General features: G+C 42.7%; 1 protein-coding gene across 2 annotated transcripts in view; it reads right to left on the bottom strand.

Moving 5' to 3' along the window:
* Positions 1-6,088, bottom strand: part of CDH20 (cadherin 20) — a 119,454-nt gene extending 113,366 nt beyond the window's left edge. For both annotated transcript variants that reach the window (XM_077181867.1, XM_077181868.1), the window contains exon 1: positions 5,719-6,088. The gene's annotated coding sequence lies outside the window, so the exon portion shown is untranslated. The remainder of the gene's footprint in view (positions 1-5,718) is intronic.
* Between the last annotated feature and the right edge of the window lie 2,015 nt (positions 6,089-8,103).

Below are 8,103 nucleotides of genomic sequence, written 5' to 3' on the forward strand. Positions count from 1 at the left end.
GTAATGTACCTTGAATTTATTTCTTAGCATGTGAATTATACTTATGCTTTTCAAAGCAAAACTAGTAGTTTAAAAATTGGAACTGACTGTGACTGCATGAAATGCTTCTTTTATCCATTCATTCTGTAAATGAGGACCCGAGTCAACTCCTTCACAACAGTTACGGTTTCTCAAGTCTGCAAACACTTTTCAAATGTGGGCTCTATCTTTTGGAATGCCATCAAGACATGCTTGCTAGTGTTGTAGCTGGTGAATTTTAAGTGTTTAGCTTTCAGATGAAATGTATGTAACTATGTTAAAAATTCCCCTGAAAAAAGTAGGTCTTATACATACGTTGCTGTCAGTTTTCACAGTTCTATCCTTTTTTTAATTACCCAAGGCATTCTGATTACAGAGCTACAAAGTAATCTATTTAAAGCTGGGTTTTACAGTGATCTAATGGGCACAAAAACCATACGGAATTAGAAAACATTTACTTCTCTTCCCCTTCCTCTTACATTGCCAAATATGTTTAAATCAAACTTGTTTTAAAAACAAATATTCCCAGGGTAAGGACTTTCATATCAACTTCTGGTTGTTTCTGTTGAATTAGAAACCTCTGGCAATTTTTTTCCTACTGAAATGTAAATGATGACATATCGTTAACTAGCAGCATTACACCACTAAAATACTAGGATGTGTCTTGCTTGCCTCAAACTTCCCTCTCCTTAAGTGCAATGCCTTAGAGGCAGCAGTGTTTAAATGGTACAAAGTACTCTACTAGCACCAGCCTGAATCTTTATTTAGGAGAACAAGCTTTGCATTCTTCCCTGCTAACATAGTATATGGAAATGTTCGGCTCCTCCATAAAGCACACTCATACACGATTACTGTCTACCCCAAGGTACAGCACTGACATGACAGATTCATGTTCCCAGCTGTGACATAAGGGCTCTTTGACAATACCACAGTGAAAGCCCTATTAAGAAAACATGTGCCGGACCGTGCATCTGATGCAGTTAAACGCTATAAAAGATTTTCCAGGTGTTAATGAGTTGCACGAGCCGAATTAAAATGAGGGGGATCCATGTGCTTGGAAATTCTCAAGGAGCAGGACTCAGGCTCTCAGAGAGACGGACAAACAGCGCTTTATAAGCACCACTGGCCACGCTCTGCACCTGACCATATGAGGTGATGAGCGACCCTGACTATTCACTGGGGGAACTGTTCATTGAGGATCCTTTGCATGGGAAAAGACAGAATTTCATGTCTTCCTGCAGTTTACTACATCCTTTTTACTTTGCTCTATTTGGGAAAAAGCACTAGTTATTTTCCCCCTTTTAAGCTTTTTTTTTTTTTTGTTCTAAAAAGAAGGAAAACATTATGCCTGCTGCTTCTTGTTTTTAGTTTTATGAGGCATTCAGCTTGACCCAATATAGATAAGAAATTGCCATTTAGTTTATGTTAAAATATCGCTGCTTAGAGTTTATGTTTTAAAGGACAGACAGTCTGTTGAACACTTTGAAAAAACAGTGGTTGAAATTTTTCAAGGCAACGATGAGGCCTAATATAGATTCCTTTAAGATATGTATAAAATCCTATGTATGGGTTGCCCTGACAATTTCAACCACTAATACTTCAGAGTATGTGCATATGTTGTTTTGTACAACAGCTACCTACAGGAGAAATGCTTATTCATATAATCTGTTGACTTGATAAAAGATTATTTCTTTTCTTTGGCATGTGTGAATTTTCTGGTTACTCTCCTTGAGGAGGTAAGTTTTGTTTTATCTATATATGACAGGTACAGTGAGGGAAGGCTGCAATGCAGACTGTTTCATGCTGTTGTGACCACAATCACAGCCTTAAGCCTGGTATACAACAGTAGCCAAGGAAAAAAAAAGATAATTTTGTCGCCATGCTAATTTCAGCCTGATTTTCTGAAAAGGGGAAGCTCCCAGTAATATGACAACCAATGGAGTGTCTCTTCTCAGAAGTTAATTTAGAACCACCCATTTTATTTCCCACAGAAAAGTCAGTACTATTTTATCTCTCATTTCCAATCTAATATCCCAAGTTGTCTACCCACTCTTCCCCCGCCCCAACAGAGTTACTTAAATTAACTTGGAGCACTAAATTTTCTTAAAGGCGTAAGAAGACTAGGTGGAGAGAATAAGCAAACCATTGTTATAACACATTGACACTCATTCTTGAAATTGATGTCTTAAGGGTTAAATTCCTCTGGCTTGCCAGGTGTTCTGTGCAAATGCTGCATTCATACAATGTAGTATCTGACCATTTAACCATATGTCAAACAATCTTTGCTATGACAACCAGATGTAGACATTGCCATGGAATGAAATTATCATTTTATTAATTACCCTTTAATTAGTTGATACAGGAGAGAACATGCAGTAATTTAGTCATAATTGGCCTGACTGAGACTCAGTACTTAAAGGGATGGAATCTGTTTGTGAGACTACTTGTTATGAATAACAATTATGTCTGTGACAATGCAATTTTATTATGAAGATGTACTATGCATTTCAAACGGTATAAATTGGTATTAAGGATAGGTATAAGATAGTATCCAGGATTCAAGCTACAATATGATGGAAATTTTTTTCCTTGAATAAAAGTGTGTAATCCTCCGTGTATTTTGCTACACAATATAACAATGCAAGAAAGACCCCTTACCAAACTCACCGTGATGACCTAAGTGTGTTTTCAATGTATTTTATTATAGAAATGAGGAGCCACTTGCACTTCAGGCTCTTTGCAAAATCTTTTTAGCAATCTTCAAATTATTCTAGAGTTTAATATGATATTTGTGCAAGGGGTGCACCATGCAAATTTTTTGAAACACTCTTTGACAAAACATTGTAATCAGAAACTTGAGCAGAGTCTCATGTGATCACATGTCACCATACCTTTTGGATTTTTGTAAGAAAGTGGAACATCCCTTGATTTCTCAGACTACATAGGTGTAAATAAAGTTGGCAGCATCCCTCTCTAGACTGTAGCAATAGATAAATGTCTTGAAGACATTCTTTCAACACAGATTGCTGTTAAATCAGGAATACTCTTCATAGACTGAGTATTGAGTATCACTGTAGTAGGACAGAGCACATTCAACAGCTTAATAAAAATGCTTGTGAAGTGGATCTTAACATTGGCCCTTACATACCCAGTTGTTAAGAGATGTTTTTGCCATTCTGGAGCCGTCATTCTGTCCTTGCTCTTCTAAACTCTATGACCTGAGAGAAGACTGAAGTGTTTTATATTAGTTTTGTACTTTTAGATGGACAACATGCCTCATGTTTTCGCCTCTTGTCTTTCCACAAAAATCTCAGAAAGTGCAGGTCAAAACCTTCAGCAAACACAGCTCCAACAAAATATAACCAACTGCTTTACTTTTCAGAGCTGAATGAAAGCTCTCTCCTTCTGTTTTTTCTCATGGTGGGTAGCTCTTATTTTTTTTGCATGTGCAGTGACAGAAATTAGACTTAACTGAATTACTTTTAAAACCTTGCCCAATTTCAGTATGTTTATTTATTTCTTTATGATGGATGTGCAAGCTATATAGATGTCTCCAAGCCAAATAAATCTTTCATGTAAATGTTGTAAGGTCAAGGAAGTTATACAAATGATGTCTGTTTCCTTTTAGAAATCCTTCTACCTTGCTTAAATGACTATGGGCTGCTTTCTAAGTTGGTTTTTCCTTTTCTTTTTAAACACAGCATCCTTCCATCCTTTCTGATGGTTAATTCACTATTATTCTTCTTTAGCACAAAAGTGTATATATATATATGGAAAAACATGCTATATAGCAAAGCAAAACACCTTTTTGCCTAGGGTGCCATCTTCCAGTTAATATCAGTAAGTCATATTCCTTTGCTTATAAGTGCATCTTGCTCAACAACTTATCACCACCTCCAGTACAAACACTCACAGGTTGTATCTTCCTGCTGTGTCACAGGGAATAGCTAACACAGTGTAACAAGAGATCATTTCATTAGATTACCATGAAAGAATCAACGCTGCAAGGAACTTGAGCTGAACAGGGACACAATCACAGTGCTAAAACCTTGAAACATTTTACCATTAAAGCCTTGTGTGACTGCTTGAGAAATGTCTTAGAGCAGCAGAAAAGCTGGCACCATTAGTTTTCATCCCTGCTGAGTTGGCAATAAAGTGCACACATAAGTAAAATGCATTAATTGGTATTAGTCAATCTAGTTAAAATGTTCATTCTCTAGGCATCTTCAGATTTCCTTTCCATAAAATAGGATTTCTTTAAGTCTCATAATTTGATTTTGTCCAGCCCAAAATGACATTGACACAGTGACAGCAAAAGCACAATTACACCCCAGCTTTACAAAGGTGCTCTCTATCTAAATAGACTGGGACCCACGTGCTCCCAGTTTCTCTCTCTCTCTCTCTCTCTCTCTCTCTCTCTCTCTCTCTCACACACACACACACACACAGAGAGAAAAAAAGCAGCCCACAGAAAAAAACCCAAAAACCTGTGGAAGAGGAAAAAGTGATGCATTTTCCTATAATTTCCCTAATGCTATTTTTTCTCCCTTTCCCCCCGTATTCTTCCTACTGTGCACTACTGATTACTGCACTTTAAGATCAGAATGAACAATTAACTGCCTAATTATTCCAGTCACACCAAGCCACAATGAAATCTTTATTCAGTGTTTACAGCAATCTTTGGCAGAGACTGTCTTGCTGTTTTTAAACCAAGAAGAACTGCTCCCTTTGGCTCCCTTCAGCATCAGCTGCCTGGGTTTCAGAGCTGGATGCCAATAATCAGCCTCCTTTTTCTCTTCCAAAGTGGCTATTTTTTTTTTTAAGGGTGAAAAGACCTATTCTCATCAACTCCCCATATATTCTGCCTGATTTATGTCCCAGCCACTGGGTCTCTTCCTTCCGTATCTTTTACCATTTGTGTCCCCCCTCACCCCCTCCGCGCCGCTCCGGCGGCGCCCGCCGAGCCCCGGAGCCCCCGGACAGCCCCGGAGCCGCCGGACACCCCCGGACAGGGGGGCGCTTCTTCCTTGGGAGTCCCGAAGAGGGGGCGGGAGGCGGGGTGGGGGGGGGATAATTTCCATCTCTGGCTGTACAGCATCCACACACATCCATCCACACACGCACACCTTCTCCCACAGTTTTTTCTCGTTTTGCCGAAATCTCGGAGGAGGCTCCCCGCCCCGGGAAAGTTGGAGGGAGCCGCTCCATGCCCCGGGCGGCTCTTTCTGCCCACTGTTCGTCTCTCCGAGCTGCTCCCCTCTCCTGATGCTCCGAGCCCCGCTCCGCCCTGCGCTGCCCGGCTCTGCCCGCTCCCGCCGCCTCGCCAGGGCACCTGCGGAGCGGGGGAATCTTGTCCCAGCCAAACTCCAGAGCGACCCGGGGTGGGCTCGCTTCGTTCCCCACCGCCTCCTCCTCGCCCTCTGACTGCGGCTGGACAGCCAGGGGGTCGGGGAAAGAAGAAAAAAAAATACCAGGAGGAACAACTAAGATGAAAACAATACTAAAATCCTAAGGAGGAAAAGGAAGAAAAAGTAAAGGAGAAAAGGGAAAGAAAACAAAAAGAAAAAAGTAAAGGAGAAAAATAAGAAAGAAATGAAGGGAACAAAAATAAAGCAAATGCGAAAAGAAAAAGGAGAGGGAGAAAGAGGGGGAAAAGGAAAAAAGCAGAAGAAAAAGTCCGCGAAGGAGAGGTCGGGTTACCTTGCAGTGTGGAGGAGCTCTCGACTGCCTTCCCGGCGACGGGACTTCCCTGCTCCGCCGGGTGCGCCCCTCACATCCCGCGCCCCCCGTTCCGTGCCGCGGAGGGAGCAGCCGCTCGCTCCTGTCCCCGGCTGCCGAGAGCCGCTCGGGCTGGGGGGGCTGCGCGGGGCGCACGGCCGCGGGCGGAGGAGGAGGAGGAGGAGGAGGAGGAGGAGAAGGAGGAGGAGGAGGAAGGAGCCCCGCGGCCGCCCCGCTCCCCAGAGCTGCCCGCGGGAAGTGGCCGCCGCTGCCCCCGGCTCGGCTGCCCGTGGGTGTCGCGGCGGGTCTAACGCTGCCGCGGGGACCTGCGGGAGGCGATTGGTGCCGGAGCTGCGCCCTCCTGCGCCGCCCCCCGCCCTCCTTCCCGGGGAACCCCCCGCCCCAGCTGCGGCCCCCGGGCTCCACGCAGCCCCCGGCTATGGGAGAGCAACCCCGGGTGTCCCCTCCGCAGGGCTGGCTACATCTCGGGAGGATGCCGAAACGCACCACACTGGCTGCTGAGGTAGACCAAAAGTCACACCGGAGAGGCGAAGCTATCCTTTATTTAACTAAAAGGGTACAGAGATGAAAGCTGAATTTCTTTGGAAGGCTCGATTTTAGTTAATAAACACGCTGAGACTAATGTCAGAGATACTTTTATGAGGGCAAACAGTAGAGTTTCCTGCAGGGTTTGTGTAAGACTTTGGAAAAACAACCAAATAATAAAGGGGTTTTACGTCCACCTTTAAAGATCATTTTAGTGTTCGTAAAAGCTGCCAGGCTTGCTGAAATACTCCCCACCCACAGAACAACAACTACAAAGGCAGCGGCAGGACACGGCATCCTTTCTGCCAACTAATTTGTCTCGATCTTGACCTGAAGCAGCCAGGAGGGCAGGTATTTCTTATCCAGCATTCCTGTGCTAGCCCTCATCTTTCTGCACAGAATGGGAAGACAGCAAACTTGCAACAACTTTGATGATGTGTATGTATGAAAAAGAGAGGGAAACTTGTCCACTGGGGTGTGAGGAGGTTATTACCTCTCTAATAGCTCCCTGTAGTAATAACTCCTTTTGGCTGCCAGCACACAGCCCATTCCCTGTCTCAGTTAAATTGGTAAATCTCAAGCAACTCTGCTAAGCAGAGCTGTGTCCCATCAGTCTGTGGCCAAGCCGGTGAGTGGCAGTAGGAGACTCTAAATCTCATTATCCATTACCTGGGATGCTGCCAGTCCCTCAACAATTCGATCTTGAGATGAGGACTCAGATTATACAGTCAAGATTTGTTTTGGGTGGGTTTTTTTGTTTTCTTTTTTTCTCTCCAGATTTGCACTAATGATTATTTGCAGAACTAAGGTCTCACTGGCTAGTTTTCTGGCCCTGCATTTTTCATATTGATCGTAACATAGTCATTTCAGCATTACAGAAGAAAAAAGGGCAGTCAGATCTCTGGAGAGAAGTTGCTGGAAGTTTGAATGCTGGCAAAGTGCCCAAAACAAATGATGAATTACAGCTATGATAAATGAATACTTGGGTGTGTTGGAAAGCCATACAATGTTCTCCCAGTTTCCTCTATTTAATGTTCATCTTTGAGCTAATCCTCAGGCTGATGGAACATTTTTAATGCAGCAGTTGGAGGAGGCAGGAATGGCCTTTGTCAGCATTACTGGTCAGCCACAGAGACTTGGCACATTTCTGACAAAAATAAGGCAAAACAGACCCCTTGGTACCACTTTGCCCTAATACTAGCACAGAATACTTGTAATAACATCTGGAAAAGTATCAGAACACCATTACTACTTTGAGTATCATTGCAAGAGCAATGACCTCTTGCTAGAACTGACCTGGTTACTGAATCGATGCACTGACTTCTGGCAGTTTTTGTGCACATCCCCATTCTTCTGCTTCAACGTGGTATACTTGGAATAAGTTTGATTGCAATCTTAAAGACTAAATAGATACCACTTGAAAAGTTTGCATTTCAGTTTCAGTGTAGTCTGTGAGTTTGTTTTTCTTCCCAGAAGCTGGACTGCAATTGGGGGAAAAAAGTCAGAATAAAATACATATGACAGCTTTAACAGAATGGCCACTCTAATGGATGTCCTTTGATTATTGCATGGTACTACAGTACCATGAAAATAAAATGCAGTACTGTCTATTGTTTAAGTTTATAATTTAGGATTAATATATAGTACATAAGGCAGCACTCCTATGTGACACAGAAAACACAAGAGAATTCTATGATACATAGAGTAAAGCACTTAAACAAATCCATGCATTTAATAAATAAACTCCTCAGTTTCACATACACAGCCAAATGGGTTATCCAAACATTGTGTTTACCAAAGCAGATGCGGCTACATACTTTA

This window comes from Agelaius phoeniceus, chromosome 1 (assembly GCF_051311805.1).
Source record: "Agelaius phoeniceus isolate bAgePho1 chromosome 1, bAgePho1.hap1, whole genome shotgun sequence".
Taxonomy (NCBI): domain Eukaryota; kingdom Metazoa; phylum Chordata; class Aves; order Passeriformes; family Icteridae; genus Agelaius; species Agelaius phoeniceus.